A 17869-nucleotide genomic window follows, 5' to 3' on the forward strand; every position below is an offset into this window, starting at 1 on the left:
CTTCTCGTGGACACCTTTACTCCGGATTTTAAGCGTGGAATAAATTTCTACCTTAGGCTTTGATCGGATCTAAAGCTATCTAGTCTCGCGCGGTTGCAATTCCCGGTCTTGAGAGCACAATGCTAGCAGTTCGTGTACCACTACTCCTTTCCTCCTTGATAGCAACGACACTTTAGACGAAACGATAGCGAGTCAGTGAACGTAGGCGGTTCGAGTGGCGCAGTCATTTTTAAAACGTCCCAACGAGTCCCACTTCGTTGCACGCTTAAGCCTCGAACACGGTATCGCCACGAGAATCAGGTGTTTGACCTCCACGAAACGCTGGTCAAGTCCAAGCAAGCTTCCTTGAATAAATAAGGGTCACGAGGCATCTGGAAGTATCGATCTAATTGCTATCTGCCCTGGCTCGTATGGGATTGGACAGTTTTCTATCGAATACCAGGAAGCAGGAATATAGCATGTTATAAACAGTTCTATAACAGTTATAAACACTAACGACATTACTCGTGATCGATCGATAACTCACCCAATTTTTCTTTCAAATTTCGTAGTTGAGGGAACGAACTAGTTTTAATAGGAAGCTAGTAGATCCAATTCGAAGTTGATAATTCGATTACTTCGTCTAATCGAAAGGGGCGTTCTGCCAGAATCTAGGGTAATTGAATGCAATGTCATAACGATCTGTCAGTAATACGAGCTCATCAAATGTCAATTGGAAAAGCCATTCTTTTGTCAGGGATTGCTTCCGACGTGACAATTTATTATGTTTTCTCACAGCGGAAGCGTGCATTGAAGGAAGAGACGAGCCGCATTAGGCGAAACGATTTTCTTTTTCTTGACGTATTTCCAGAGGACATTTGTCTTTTCATGGCACGCGGGTTCTCATACGGAATCGTCAACCTCTTGTTCAACGTTGATGTTACGAACACGAGCCACGCGATGGTGAAAGGAGGCAAAGAGGGCGGGCGAATAATTCATAAGCGGGCGGTTTCTCGTTAATTAATTGCATTTACCATTGAAGGCGGGGCAGTTTAAAACTTCCATCATAATTCAGACCTATAATCGGTTATCGCGGTCGTTATCTCGCATTACGGCGCGATCGTCCCGGAAATTAGCGTACACTTTTACGACTTTCCCGCCGAAAGAATTTTAATTTCGTCGGAGCTGTCGCCTCTGTGACACGTTTCCGTTGTCGCTTAAACAAGGACTGCTGGTTTAACTATCAACGCTGATCGTAACAGTGCCACAGTACAAAGTACAAAATATTAATAGTTATTAAATCCAAATGAAAAAAATTTTTGTTGCGAGAGCCAATTTTAAACTCCTCGAGTTCCTTTGAACAAAGGAACGAAATGTGAAATTTCCAAAATCGAAAGTTTGATACAACAATTTTAACTGAAACTTCTACGACATAAAAGCAATTTCGAAGATGTGAACGCTTGAAGTATAAATTGCATGAAAATTCATTTTACATTCATTTTATCTCGCGATAAACGTTCCAATTTCACCGATCGTGCCATTGAAAGTATCACGAACAGGCGATTATCTGAGGAACCGCTAAGGAAGGAGTGTCTCGATTTAAAAATGCGTCGGCTGCACCGGAAATAAATAACAATCCTTTAATGATAATATCGTGGGGGTTCGCCATTAATCACCGACGAGCGCATTCCTTTTACAGGTCAACAAACTCGGTTCGTTTCGATTCGCAAGTTGGCCATTTTCACCGGACACGTAGGTCGAGTTGAGACCGATGGCCTTTCGAGAAGTTACTTATTTCTGGACCGTGTCCACGGTCTCAGTGGGTCACTGGATACGTCCAGTTCCGGCGATGATTAATTCTGACCTCCCATCAGGGATATTAGTTTTTAATGCGCCATCGTTGTCGTGGGAATTATAATAATTAGCTCGGAGCCGCGCGAACCAGCTGTCTGTAGGACGCGACGACGTCCCAGCCGTGTCGTCCATCGCTATACTATAATCCTATTTGCTCTCGAGGAACTGTTAGCTGCAACCAACGTTTACGCGAATTCGCAAGTATATAGATATATCGTAAAAGTTGGAAAAGCAGTTAATCATAGTTTTTGCTATCTTCCAAATCAATTGGAAAATAATTTTTAACAGATAAATCACGTGAAACGAGCTCCCAGAAATATAATATGAGAAGTTACGTTTAGATTGTGGTTCTAATTTAAATTGTTCCCTGTTATTGATTTCTGTACTCCATTATTCCCAGAAGTGTATTCAAAATTATATGGTTTTCTAAAATAATATTTCTTCATTTGACCGTGTTCTGTAAATTGCCCGGCAAACTAATTTCGACTGTACGAACAGGTCCCCAAATACCTAAACTTCTTCGGCAAATTTCCCAAAGCGACCAAGTTCTAGGTATCATCTAACCCCATGTTCGAACTTCTCCACATATTTACTTTGAATGGTCAACTCATTTTAATTTGTCAAGCTACGTGTAACTTCGTGAAATCACAATGTAACGAATTACGTACCTCCTCTTTCTTACAACGACGAACAAAAACGATATATCTTTCTTGTCATGAAGTACATCTTCATCGATATCAGAGCAGTATACGATAATGCAAACTGGCCATACCTTCTCATAAATCCACTAAAATTCTTCGAGCCATTACTAACCGACGTACAAAGCTGAAGTACAAAGCTGAAGTACAATGGACTTCGCCGAAACGAATTCGGGACTTCACGATTACACTCAGATAATGCGTGCATGCACTATACGGCTAGAAACCAGTATTTCATCCATTCCACCTCTACTCCCCACCTCTATTTTTCAACACAGTCGAGAGTGTCGACGATCAATCACCAGGCAAAAAGCAAACAAAGAATTAGCATGAATCTCCCGAGAAATCCTGACGCTTAATTTTACTGGAGCGTTTTCTGACGGCGTTCGTCGATAACGCGGGCCTGAAAAAGCGGCGACGTACCAGCTTGCGAGCGCAATTTTTTCCACGGAGCCAGTGAAACGCCCTCAGAACGATCCAGCTCGTCGTGCATCATCCGCTTAATCCTTTACACGCCGTAGGAGCGTGATTGTCAATATTTCAAGGGCCGTGCGGAGTATCGAGAAACGGAGGGAAAACGAGTGGACCGAGATGGCCGGGTTTCGATCAGCCGCGACATCGATCGTGTTCGAGATCGCGGCCGGTTGAAATTGACTGGCCATTCCTCGTCTCGTAGTCTCGCGGGTCTCGTTCGAAGGCAGGCCGCGGGGCTAACCGTTGAACCCGGCCTAATTGAATTTCGTATACGAGCATCGCGACGATTCGTCATTCCGGCGTCCAATTTGGCCGCGAGTCATGCCATTCTCTTTCGACTACCGCGTTCTTCATCGGCGTCTGGCCGGCCTGTCACGCAGCGTTCGCACCGCTGGACACCCAAAATTTTATCGACGAAAGGGAGCCGCGAGGACACTTACCTGGAACAGAAAGAACAAGAGTTTGGTCAATTTTATTGAACTGGCATTTTTTTATTATTTATAATAAGACGTAAGACGTGTTAACTATGAGGTTGCTTACTATTATAAATTACAAATGTTTAAGAATTTTGGGTAACTTAAAGGCACAGAATTACACAGTGTTAGAATTGAATCTTGAAGTTAAGATTAATAATCTGTGGAAGACACAATGTTTGTGTTGAAATAATATTCAGGGATGTTTATTAAGCAGAGTTACAGAACCTGATGTATATAAGCGAGTGATATAATTAACAACGTATACAACATTTGTTGATTGTTGGCCAGTTACTCTCAGACTAGACTTAGGTAGTGACCCATGATCCTTTAAATACTTTGAACCCCACTCTCTATACAGTAATGAGTATGACCTGTGTAAGTGTCCTGTTCAAATGCCTGTGTGGCTGTCTGTGTAGGGGTATTTGTGCCTATGCGTGAAATATCGTTGTATTCCAACACACAGAATGAGAATAAAGTGCATAAACGTATGAGACATTTCAGATATAGTACTTGTTATAATGTTTTATAGATACGAGGATGTTTTTTTTTTTTTTAAAGTACTCTTTGTTAGACTATGTTGGTTTAGAATGTGTTTTGATACGTTCGTGTAAGTTGGACGTCGTATCAGACATGTCAGACATATTTAACGAAGATAATAAGCTGCAGCCATTATTCTGTGAGGTTCGTTTGCAGGAGTACACGAACACGTCATTTCCTGAGCCATAATTTGTTGCAAGCGTCTGTGCATAATATATACATCTTGCTAGGAAGTTCTACCACTCTGTAGAAAAGTCTGACTTTGCTGCATTGGGAGCTTATGGATTTTTTAAAAGTACTGGCTTGATCATGAAAAAAATGTAGGGGAGAACAATCATGTCTCTTGAACACGTTGATTCTTTCTTCAAAATGAGATACATATCCCAATTCTCCAACTTTCTTACTTCGGAAATAAGTCTTAATATCGTGCCAACTCATTTCTCTTTATCGTTGTAGGAAAGAAAATTATTTCCTGATACATTGTTCGATCGTTCTGTTTGAGAATCAACAACGGTATAATTAACGTTGATTATTAAATTAATACGAAGCTATTACTGGTTGCTGTCGTCGCATGCATTAGCCAGGGGTGCGTAAATAAGCACACTCCACGGGCCTCTTACCTGTGGTACGCTTGTCTTCGCGGGATCCGCGAGACAGAGGTATCGATTTCCAGGTAAATTGCTTGCAGTAATAATACACAAACACCTGACATTCCGCGTAAACTGTAATCGAGAGGCCGACGGCAGGGCTAAGAAACCTGGCTTCGTAAGCCCGTTGTTTCTCCTCGCCGTCAACTTGAAGGAAATAAGGGAAGGACAGGCTTCCTTCTACCAAAGGCAGCTGCTTAGGTTCTCACATAGATTAACCCAGGTAGTTTCTGTTCCGCTTCGTCTAGGAGACGAAGCTTCAGGCTGCCAGGAAGTCGCTCGCAAACTCGATGGCAAATTGTCGAGTCTTGCCTACCCTCTTCCTTACCTCTGCCCTCTTCCTATCCCTTTCTTGATATCCGTTTCTCTCTTACCAACCCCCCTTTGTCTCTCGTACTGCCTCACCATCGCCTCGCTCTTTGCAACTGTCTGGGTTGGACGTCTTATCCATGGCGGATCGTCTTTATCCATCGGGAGCTCGCAAATCACAGGCTGGCGGTTCGCCCTGGCCAAATTATCCGGGAAATTCCGGACGCCCTACCGTATACCGAGACTGCTCGTGTCGCAACGACGATCGAGATAATCTTAAGCTCGATGCGGTAGATTCTCGATTGTCTCGGAATACGACGTTCATCGGTTGTAAACGTAAACGAAAATAAGACGGATTTCTTGGATGACGTTGTTCACAAGGAATATATAGGTATAGTATAAGTATATCGTGCTAGATTTCCACATCAGCAATTTCTTATTGTTTCATCGAGCAGTTGCGGGGAGACGCGATCGCGAGGAAGCGCGTCAACGGGAGTCGTAAAGTCCCGTTACGATTAGAATAATCGACGCCACGAACAGACCGATCCCCTATTTCGATTAGGATAATAGAGGTGGTTTTAATGAGTAGCACTTGATTAAGAGTTCAAAGATATTATATATTTCCAACGACTTTATATAAAAGCTAGTTACGCTGATGCGTAGAGATGAATGAAGTAGATGAATGATTGGCGGGTGAATCCAGTAAAGATATGTTGACTGTTCCAAAGTTGGAGAATCAGTGCAGATATGTTGACTGTTCCAAAGTTTGAGAATCAGTGCAGATATGTTGACTGTTTCAAAGTTGGAGAATCAGTCTAGAGATGTAGTGACTGTTCTGTAGTCGTTGAATCAGCCCGACATATTGACTGTCCTAATGTCGTAGATCCAGTCCAGAGATGTCGATGGATCTATCATTGTAGAATAAGTAAAGTCCGTTCTCGTGTTATTACGGAGGAAAGCTCGGTATGGGTGTGTTTTTTGAACAAAGACAACGGATTCGTTGTTCACACTTTTCGTTAGGAAAGTGAGGGTAACGATCCGCGATGCCCATTGGTTATAGCCAACGTTAATGAATGAAGATAGGAGAAGGAAGCCTCCTACCAACGTGGCTCGTGGGTGACATTGTTCATAGGAAAAATCCGCTTTTCCCGTTAGGTATATACCCGTTTTTTTTTTCGTAATTTGTAAGAGCGTACAATAAATCTAAGGACTGTTCTAAGGACTATCCATAAACCGAAAACATTTACAGGATTAGAGATTTCTTCAAGTTAATAAGATTAAGTTATAAAGATTACATTAAATAGATTATGTTTATGGTGGTTTCTTAGGTTTATCGAGGGTCTGAATAACGATACGTGGACCTTCGGCGACCAGACAACGAGGGACGGCGCGTGGATTATCTCACGCGACGTGACACTTATCCTAAATTGATAAAGTTAAAGATGTTCCTCCAATTTCCGAAGTAGTATATTTTTCAAACGACTTCACAACTGAGAAATCTCTTATTTACCTAAAATTTTACTTCTTGTTCTGTGTTGGAGTTATCTTGTATATTCTGCCGCGCATTTCATTTTGTGGTGATTTTGTTTATTTCTCCTGCTTTTGATATTCTTTGTAGTGTCCTTGCAGTGTTTTCTATTGCGGAAACATTTCCTTGGTGTCTTCACTCTATTATTTTTTGCCACTGAAATCTCTCTACGCTTAAAATGTAGGATCGTCACGTTGTTAGGATTCTCTTTATGAATTCCACCTTATAGCAGAGGCACTCCACGAATGTGGAAATTTTTTGCAATGTTACATTCGTCACAGTAGTCCTAGGAAGATATTGTCAAAGGAAAGCTCGTTCCTATTTTTCTATTGTCTCTTCTGTTCCGACTTGGACGCTGTCCATAAAAGTAAATTGTTAGAACTGGAAGAAACTCTTTAGAAACTCGCACAATAGTCAGATGGTCTGTAGAAGCGATTTTAGAGAAACTGATCACAGTATGAACGTCGCGTCGTCCGCGGCACATAATCGACCAAAGGGTAGTTGATAGCGTATGTTTCACACATTTCTTGTTCGATACTCATAGGAAGGGAAGCTGTAGAAATTAAATAGAATTTACGTGAAATATGCGTGGTCACGTTAAGAAAACATCTAAAATTAATTAGATTAGCTATAAGACTATGTTTTAATAAAGTGGATCATTTTTATTAATTTCAAATCCTAATTTGCATACAGGAACATTATGTTAACAAGAAGAATTTACATTGCTCTATGAGCAGTTTATTAACTTGCAAATGGAAATTAATAAATTAACTTCTCGTACACATTATAGATATTTTTCGTACATTATCAGAGCTCGATCTTTAAACAGGACATTAATAAATATTGTGTTTGCAAGAAAACCGTATAAAATACAGTAAGATCATAGGAAATGGAAATAAAACGTTTGTGTCCCTTTTAATAGTGAATTTAAGGTGCAATTAAGCTTGAAATGTTTATTTGCTAAATGCTATCCCTGGCGATTCTTGATGTCCAGCCAACGAGGCGACACGCGAATAAGATTAAGAGCATCTGTGCAATGAAAATCTTGGAATCCATGGAATCTTTCGAATGAAAACCAAGAGATCTAAGCTTAATGCTGCATAAGCCAGTGTTTCCTCGTCTTTTTCTACGTTACAGTCGCGAATGTGCACGATACCGAGGAAACGCGCCGTAATGTTATTTAAGAAAGTATTTTCTCGTGCTCGTCCGACTCGTTGGAGCTACAAATTGAAATAACTCGCGCTTCGAATTTTCAGATTAAAAGCTTGACCCGCTTGTTTACTCTTTGTTACACCAGCTTCCTGTTGCTCTCTTCTTCCACTCGTCGCTATTTTTCTTTCCGCATTCCCGATTTTCAAAGTGTTCCAATGCGATGATTTTTTGCAGCCGTTCATCTGCTTTGTACCACGAATCAGACTCTCTAACTGTTTCGACGAGTTAATTCCTACTTTGTAACTACGAAGTAACTTTTATTTCCTATTCTATTGGGCCAAAAGTGGCGATTTCTTTTAGATTTATTGAACGAAATGGCGGAACTATTCGCTCACTCGTAATTGTCATTTAAATGAAAGTCACCGAGGATCGATAATTTCAACACCTTTGCGAGGGTGGAAGCTACGCGAGGGTAGGTGTAACGAATAGGGGAGCATGGTCATGGTGGTGGATTTCAACATCCTGTAACTTGGCTGTTGAGAGGGGCGCACTGCGATGAAATCAGGGGACGATGAGGAAATAAATGCAGGGAGCGTCGTGTACAGATTGTATCATTGAAATATACTGCTCCGAGTGATTAGAGGATTACCTAATTAAATGAGCCAACCAATTTTGAAGACTGTACTGTATCTACGATGTTAACCAGAAATTAATTATGGCATTAGACGATTCATACCTATTTCCTTGTTGACGTTCGATTAATTATCTCCGTCATCGATATTTGTTCTTGAAATTGTGATCTATTCCATACAGTTTATATTATTGTACGTTGACTTTCCTAAATCATTCCAATTATATTAACATCGGCGAGCATTCCTGACTTACGCGAACAGTTGTGATACTTGTGAATTTAAATACTGATTTTCCGCGTGTTTTAACCTCATCTAAATTAAATTTTAATTAATTATCGTTTTCATAACAATCTCAAGATGCTGTAATAACTTTATTAAAACGCTCAGCGCAGGATCAAAAGGAATAATATAGAATTTTGATAATTGGATTCATCGAGAACAACATAGAACCCACCCATTGCGATTATATTAAATTCTATCTTGCCTTTAAAGAAATTATGGTTGAAAGACTTTTCTAAAATCATCAATTACGTAGTATTCACCTGTAACAACAATCTCATTATAGATTTATACCTATTATTCAAATACGCTTTCATTATCATGATCGTATTTATAGGCTCAAGTTAAACCTAACATATTTCTATTCTAATAAATGAAAATTACAGTGGAAAAAATTCATTGGAAAACAGGAAAAAATAAAAGTGTCTTCTCAAATTGTACTCATACGATAAACAAGATATGACGTATCATGTTTTTTTTCTATGATCTTCTAATATAATGCCATATCTTTTTCGCTACTATCACGGCTGCTTCTCTACGAATTTTTTCTTGTATCGTGAAATTGCTATATTTTTTTTTCTCTCTCTTTTTATGTTACCACATGTGGAAAGTGCAATGAATTCCATCTCTTTCGTATCGCTGCGAGACGTAAATTCCAATATCCCATCGAGATGAAGTGTGGTGAATCCGATAAGTGTGGTTACAGGCGGCGCTATCCGAGTTTCCAACATCGAAACGCGGTTCCCAGCGGTTTTTCCGGCCGTGTAGAACACGCGGGGACACTGCATGCATGCTCGCGAATCGTTGTCGAAGTGGCAGGCTCCGAAAAGAGCGGCAGACGAGCGTCATTAGCCGCAGCGGAGACGCGGCACGGCGGTTGTTTGCACGTCAAATACGAGAGCGTGGCATTTGCATCGCTTTATATAAACAATGTTTTTAAATAAACGCAGCGCGAAAACGCGCGTGCGTACGTCTGAGCGCGTGCACGCCGGATCCTTTCCACCGGACGAACTCTCAAACCTCACTCTCGTGGGCGTAGCGAACGCGAGAAAGGGCCCTGGCTTGCACCCTTCTCGTTATCAAACTGTTTACACGGCAGGATTATTGTTTACACGAAAGGAGCCGAGCATAGAGGAAGAGGAAAAGGAAGAGGCACGAGCAAACGCTTTCCCCGATGCCGCTTTCCGCTTTGGGTTTCAAACGACGTGAAGAGGGTCGCGGACGTCGAACGTTTTTCGACAGCCGCATCATCATTCCCTTGCTTCCTTCTCTTCTCATTCCTTGCTTCGAAACGCTAGCACCGGATCATTCCCCCGTTACTTTGAGCCGGAATGAATTATAAATCGTCCACACCGTTTACGCTTCGTGCGTTTCTCGGTTCGTTATTTGAGCGACGAAGAAACGTGGAAGTTAATTAACTTCTTTGTCGGATCTCCTTCCCGCGGAAGGTTCCTGAAACTAATAATGCGGATGCGAAGGATGAAAGCGTGGGTAGACGGTTGGTTTGATTGTCGGAAGGTCTGTTGCCACATAGATACGCAAGAAAGTAATATACATATGCACGTGTAGACGAAATTTCAAAGAAAGACTAGTAAAACAGTCGGAAGGTTTCTCTCCCTCAAAATATATTTTCACGAATTCCGGGTTACGCGTTCGTAGAAGAGTATACAACGAAAGAGAGGCGGAGGACGAGGGAGATCGTAATGGAGGAGGAGGAACGGAGAGTGGAACACAAACGAAAGGAAACAAAACCGGCTAAAGGGTTGCAAAGGCACGGCCGGGGTTGCAGCGGGCCGCGAGCACGCTCACGGCTTCTCTTTCACAATTAAACTATAAATATTCATAACTATTTTAGCAAGACAAAGTTTCACGGTGGGCCACCGGTAATTAAGAGCCGCGACTTCTCCGAAGCGTTTATTCCGCAGTCGACATTAGCGGCGCGGGATATAAATGCCGGTAATTTGGAGGTCTTCGAGGTGGCCCCGTCCTTTTTGCACTGTGCATCGCCGGCTCGAGCCTCGAGAACGAGCCTACAGAGCAGAGTGGGACGACGGGTTAATTCGCGAGGAGAAAGCGTGGATCCGCGTGGACTACGAGCTGCCGGTCGCCAAGGTTATTTGTATTAATTAGAAAGCCCTGAAATTAGTCGACAGAGACCGGTCGTTAGGAGGTTCATCGAGCAGCAGTAAGCAAGACACTGGGGAAAAGAGTGGCCGCGAGCCAAAATGACTGGCCAGAACGGATTCGGGCTCGTTCGCCGAACCGAGTCACTGGGGTGTGTTCCACTATCTGGAATCGACTTTCTTCTTCAGGAGATGGGTTATTAAATACCTAGAATTAATGGCTACGAAATTGTTTCTTATTTATTACGAGGGTAGTATTTAGGGACTCGTCACTTGCCAAGTGGAAATTTTTATCCTTCCCTGAGCTTCTTCATTTTTTTCCCCTTAACACTTGTACGAATGGTGATACTCCTTTTAGACTCGGTAATCAATTATTCTTTCTTCTGACGTTTTTCTGTCACTTCTTCTTTTAACGTTGGTGTTTTCTAAACAGCAGTCCTAGGAGACACGTGTTTCGGAAATTTGATATCTCGAGCAGAATAAAATCAATCCAAAATTGGATAATGACGATCGTATCTTTGTTTCTTTTCCTATTCACATGGTCCTAGGATTTCAAAAGTTACCAAGTTCATCGTTTTCGTGATCTCGGCCTCTCAGACATTCGCACGTTATTCCTTTTCTCGGCTGTGGAACCGTTTGCATCAGACGAATATTAATCCGTAAATTTTTCACTGTGCCCCAGAAAAAGGAAACTCCGTCATTTTCCGCTGTTGAAAGGGGAGGAATGGGTGGAGTCACGGTGGAACGGCTCGAAGATACATACTCCTAAGCGATTACTTTCTTTAATCTACGAATGCGTTACTTCCGCGTGGCTGCAACATCGCGAAATAGATAAATGCAACGTTTCCCCAACAGATTTTGCGTAACTGGCAGATGGTGCCTCGATAATATTTTATGAGAGATAAGATCGCGGTTCACCAGATGCTTCGTACGGAGCTTGGTATTCGGTACGAAGTTCCTGAATAAATGCAAGATATGAATAGCTACGGCGTTCATTATCGCGAACGCTGTGTTGCCTATGTCATATTGGTTTTATTTGAACGGAATCAATCTGTGACCCGTGAACATTTCGGTATTTTCCTGTGAAATCACGGTACGCTGCGCTTGATTTATTTCTGTGAAGGTAAAACGAAATATCTTTAAGTAAAAATTGTAAAACGATTCTTTATAAAGTATCATTACATTTATAAAGTTCCACTGTGAATTGCCATCGGTGACAAAGATTCATGGAATAGTTCACATTTACATGAGTAAAATATACTCTGTCCTGGACATTATGCGGAGAATCAAATTCTCAAGTTGGATCATAAAATGGAAAGCCGCGGCCTACATGAAAAGCTGTAGAGGTAAAAATCAGGGAAGTTTAATCAGGCGGACGGGCTGGGCCAAGATATTGGACTGTAAGCTCGAAACCATTTTTCTCTCGGTAGATTTCACTCGAATACCTCGTCATGATTCGAATTAGCTTTGACGTTTCATTTTGCTGATAGTGCCTCAACGTTAATCGCAATTGCGAAAGAACGCCGAGAAAAAGTTTTTCAACTCATCAAGAGCATGAATCAGATTGGTACCATCAATCTTGGCTGAAGTATTCATCGAATCTAGAAGCTCGAGCTTATTCAGAATACAAGAGAAACGCGGCATTTATGAGTCTTGACTCGATCTCTGACAAGAATACAAATTTGTATATTATCCAATAATCTGTGTAAATCTTTGATCAAACAAGCATTAAAAATCATAAGGTGAAAATATTTAGTTACAGAGATCGACGACATTTTATGGGTTTTTTTCGTTAAAATTCACGGAGAATAGATTCGCTCGTATCTCACTTATTATCCATTCACGTCGATGCGTCAAGAAGGAGCAGTGATGCACATACCATTTACGGATGCAAGGGACCATATAGTATACACATTGCACGTGTGTTCGCTCCGAGAGATTCAGAAATCCATAATCCTCGTGGAAGGATATAGAGCGGCACGCGTGATACATGTTACCATGCATCGGATTACTTCTTGCGCGGAAATTGACTCGAAAGTTGCTGGCAAAAATTCATGCAACGCATTTCCACCGGCGAGAAATGTACACAAATATGCAAAATCGAAATTGAACCCTTCGTGAATTTGCAGTGCTTATTTCTGCTAGAAATGATAATAAAAAATAATAATAACAAATAATGATGACGATAAAACTTTTTCGAAATATTGCGGAAAATAATCAAAAATGTATATCGTAAAATTCATAAATGGGAGATTTAAATCTATTGAATGGAGAATTAATCGTAAATATGGTATGAAATAAATATTTCAATTTTTCAATATTCTCATTGAGGATCATACATTATTGAATGTTTAGAGATGTTGGTTTTAAATAAAATTTAGACAATATGCGAATTATTCTATTGTATAATATATATATAATAAAATGTGAATTCTTAATTAAAATTCACAGGTTTCTGAATTTATGCTTTTGTATTATTAGCTTCGTTATTTCTGTCCGAATGATAATGATAAAAATGATTTATTTCGATAATTTAACTGTTCAGATACAAAGGAACTATTGTGATGTTCTTCCGTCACATTTGCATTAACTTTAATTCGATTAGTTAACAAGCTATCTTACTCTTCTATAAATCGAAGTAACGTAAAAGTACATCGCGTGTTATATCGCTTTATCTCGTTCGTGGTAAAACACTTTTCCCATCGATAAATGTACCATCGATTCCTATTAACCCCGAATTTACAGGAAACTTCCATAGGTGTTGTGTATCTTTTAAGTACGATCGGTCTACAATAAGGTCGGATCGGTGTTCTATTCCCAAATCGTAGTTGTGCCTCTCTTTCGCTGGAACGTGAACGTGTCTGTCTTCTCGGTAAAAATAAGCAACACGAGCGCTGCGTAAACAGAGACTCGTGTTGTGTAACGAGGGAAAGGAAGAGAGGACGAAGATCGAAGAAGAAGGCGGCAGATATACGGAGCGCGCGAGTAAAGGATCGGATCGAGTAGGTTCAGATCAGATCAGATCGGTCGTGGGTGGCATCGGTGACGCCGATGGTGAATGGGTGGGCTGTGGTAAGCGCAGAATCGTGTCGCGGATAAAGTGGTACCCGTCACTGTCTGTCAGCAGCCCTTTTCTCTCTTCTTCATCCCCCTTGTTTGCCGCTCTGGATGAACTGGCATCTGCTCGTCTCTTTCTTTCCGTCGTCCGCCTTCGCATCAACTTTGTCTGGTGAATGTATGATTTTGATTGCTATAATTCACGAATACCCATGTATATGTATACCTACATTTACTCTCATTCATAAGCATTAGGACATCAACGTGACGATTAATTTAAAATACCAAAGAAACGAGTAATCAATCAGAATTTTGTATTCGCGCAAAATTGCGACACAATATAACATATACGAAGCAGACATTTGTTAAAGGATTTAAATTTATTAATTAAATTATATGTATTGTTATCATACATTTATTGTACATAGTATTACCTACAATATTGTAATACAGTGTTATACGTCTTGTATAAGAATCATGCTACGAATTTTGCAACCTGAAAATATGCCGATTGATTTTATAATCTATAATTTTTCTCTGCACTAAATCCGGTGATTACGCTTTCAGCGGTTTAATAAATTAGGTCTAGAAAGTTACGTAATTACCTACCAATTTTAACATTATTTTAGTACCCGACAATAGTATTTTTATAATCTAATAAAAGTGGAAGAGACCATGAATTTGCCCGTGCGTAGTTATTATCTGACTTGTTCTACTTCGATGTAGATAAAGTCTAAGTGGAACGACTCGAAACTCTCGTGCCATCAAATTGTATTCGCCGAAGTGCACTAATGTATTCTTCAAGAGCGAACTCTCCACACATAACCCGTATCTTGACGAGGAATCGAGAGAATTCTCCCCGATATCTCAACGTTTTCGAATAGTTAGCAAGCAGGAGAGTGTCTCGCCTGACTCGTTCTACATTGCATGTATGATCCAATTGACTGCAACTACCATTCCTTCGGATATTTTGGAAACAGAGCAGTACGTGGAATAAAAATGGCAGCAATCTAGGTCGAAAATAACCTTCCAATTTGTGAACCATATATATAGCATACTAACGACACGGTATCTGTGTCTCTGTACGTTAACCGGGCTACTAAAATCGTTTTCTAATTTCTTGTATTCTTTAATATAAGTGAACATATACATAGTCATACAGATCGACTGATCAAATCAATATGCATCGATAATTACAAAACTGCTGTAATTCCAAAACCTATATGACTCGAAAGAAGGAAATTAGGTATCTATCAAACAGGCGAAATAACACGAATATCTGTTGAAGTGGTCATCACTTCTAAGAAAACTCTACATTTGGTCTTTGAGTTTTCTCAAGCACTGAAGCCATTTGATGAAAGACTGGGTCGAAGGCAGATAAACAGTACACAGGCAACGTTGGCTTCGGGGTTTTCAGTCATAGGGTAACACTGCTAGCATGCGGATCTGGATCAGCTCAATTATATTCCGATTTATATTTACACTTCAGTATTTAAAATATATATTTTTTACCTTACAATTTATCCATGCGTTCCTTTGTTCACATACATCTAATAATCTCAACAATATCTGCGAATTCTCACTGTTTCTTTTTTAGATCAGACTCGAACCACGGGTTTTCTAGGTATTAGAAAATCCAGTTGCGCGAACGAGAAGAAAAAAGGGTGTTTCATAGAAGCGGCGGCAAGTGGCTCTCTTGCTCTATCGCCTGGATATGATAGGAACACCGATGAACAGATACCAAGGTGAGCGTTTCAATCGCACGTACCGCGATTCTACGCGTTGCATGCGTCCGTGCATCCACGTACGCTGTCGATTAGAGCATGTGTGCAAGTGCATGCATACACGGGGTGGTGCAGAGTACACGGGCGTGCACGCTAGCTCGGTTCGGTATGCCAGCGAAGGATAGCCGAGGAAGCCCGCAGGGCCTGTCGGAGGTGAGAACAGTACATTACCCTCGCTCGCGTCCGCCTCTCCGCCTGTCCAACTCTTTTCCCCTCGTCTACCGTGTTCTCCACCCTCGTCCTTCCTCCACGACCCTCGAGCGCCATCCGCACGGCTCTAGCCCTCTCTCCCTCGCTCTATCATTATATTCACGCATCTCCAGCCGCGACGCTGCAACACCGATCTTTTTCCCTTTCTAAAACGTAGCCACGTCACGTAACGTCGTTGCTGTTTGCCGGCGTGGCGGAAAGAAGAAACGAAGAGCAAAACGTAGAGAGAAAAAGAGGAAAGGTCACCGGAGGAGTGAGATATTGCAAGGCGAGGATGCTACGCGAGTCGGGGAACCAACGCGATTCAATGGCTTGTAATTTTAGTTGGATTTTAGGGGAAACAGACGGCTTTCCGCTGCAAGGTGAATGACCTCTCGCTTGAGTAAATTGACATACCATTGTTGGCCATGCAAACGTATCTAGAGTGTTAGCGGGCTCGGTGAAGCAGTCGTGGAAGAGCAGCACCAAGAAACTCGGCTTTGTCCAAGAAGATAGCTACTACATCATAGTGATTCGTTGTTGTAGAATATTGTTGTTATTGCTGAGGAAATGGACGTATAGTTGGACGATAATTAGACGAACCTTGGTTGTTTAGCACGGTTGTCAAATATGAATCTATCAATGACGTTGATCAATGTGGTTTCTAAACAGCTCATATGTCAGTGTTATTGTTTATGACAGATATTGAATTTCGTTTTAATGATCAAATGTTATACTAATCTGCTGTATAGGTTGTTAAATAATATATGAACACTGTTTACAGGAACGATTCTAGACATCGAGACAGTAAAGAAGGTTCATGTGCACCAGAAATGTCTGCATGTAACCCACTTTACGTGTGATTCTCCAATCAGTTGATTTCTCGTAATACAGCCTCGTAATCTACGCAATTCCATTCAGCATATTCTCCTCGCCCTAGTCAAGCAGAAAAGCGTTACACGAGCATATCGACTCGGCCAGGTCGGCGCCAATGCGACTACATTAATAAAAGGAATTTCCAACAAGAGTTTGCGACGATTCTAGCGGAAATGCGAGGATACAAGCTGACGACGTGCATGGTACGATTCGCGTAGGTGCCGTCACGGTGGCTGACGCGTGAAGTCAACAATAGCCGTCGTTGATGAGAGAGAAGAAGAGAGAGACGGTCCATTAGCTGAGCTGTCTCTCAACCTAGTGGCTAGGACGTATTATCTATACAATTAATGCGAATGCGTGCTTAATGACACAATAGTAAGGAAAGATCTTCTTCTAACCAATGTTCATTTTCCGTACCAAAATAGTGACAAAGCATTTGCTAGGTAGAAGCATGTCCAATCTTCGTAGTTGAAGAAATATACACTGACTCACGAAAGTATTCGAACACTTGTACATACCGTTTATGAATATATGTGAATATATTGTTTTTTATACGAAGTGCATACAATATAGACTATAAATTTTCTACGATAGGTGCTCAAATTCTTTCGTGAGTCTGTGTATAAAACCGATAGATGCAGCAGCATTTAAAGTATTATCAATCAGAAACGTAATATTAAAAAAATAACGTCAATAGCGTAGTTATGATCTACGTGTATGTTGGTTAATCCAACATTCACATCAATTGCTTATGCATCTACACATACGTTTATATCTTGCATCACAACCTGTATATTGCAGTTTGTTGTCTAATAATATGATCTTCCCTATAATCGTCAAGCAATTCAAGGTTTGTATCGCGCGGTCAAATTGAATGAAGCTCACATCAGTGAAGCGACATATAACAAGTCACCATTGAAGAATTATCGCGTGGAATCTACCACATTCTTCTATGATAAATTGCGATAAACGAACGGTACAGTCCACTTTTTTCCAAATCGTTTTTCTTCCGCGAATAGCGATGATAGAATCAAAGTGTCGACAGGAGCGAGCACGTGCAGGAAATGCAAACGCCCCGAACTAATGTCCGGTCATCGATTAATGTACTCGTACTAATGATGTGGGAATTTTAATTCTGTAGCAATAATTCGTACAAATATATCGCGTAATTAAATATGGATCCAGGCATTAAATACCGCGAGGCTGTCTCGCGTTCAGGGCATCTGGTGTGCGGCCGATATTTGCAAAGCCTACGGGGAATCTCCGGCTCCGGAG

The 17869-nt window shown here is 41.1% G+C and overlaps 1 long non-coding RNA gene across 1 annotated transcript in view; it reads left to right on the forward strand.

Moving 5' to 3' along the window:
• LOC139989174 (uncharacterized) overlaps positions 1–17564 on the forward strand; it is a 37251-nt gene extending 19687 nt beyond the window's left edge. Inside the window, exon 2 of the long non-coding RNA XR_011800278.1 lies at positions 15343–17564. This is a non-coding gene — a long non-coding RNA (uncharacterized lncRNA). The remainder of the gene's footprint in view (positions 1–15342) is intronic.
• Positions 17565–17869: the final 305 nt, after the last annotated feature.

The sequence above is a fragment of the Bombus fervidus genome, chromosome 7, assembly GCF_041682495.2.
Source record: "Bombus fervidus isolate BK054 chromosome 7, iyBomFerv1, whole genome shotgun sequence".
Taxonomy (NCBI): Eukaryota; Metazoa; Arthropoda; class Insecta; order Hymenoptera; family Apidae; genus Bombus; species Bombus fervidus.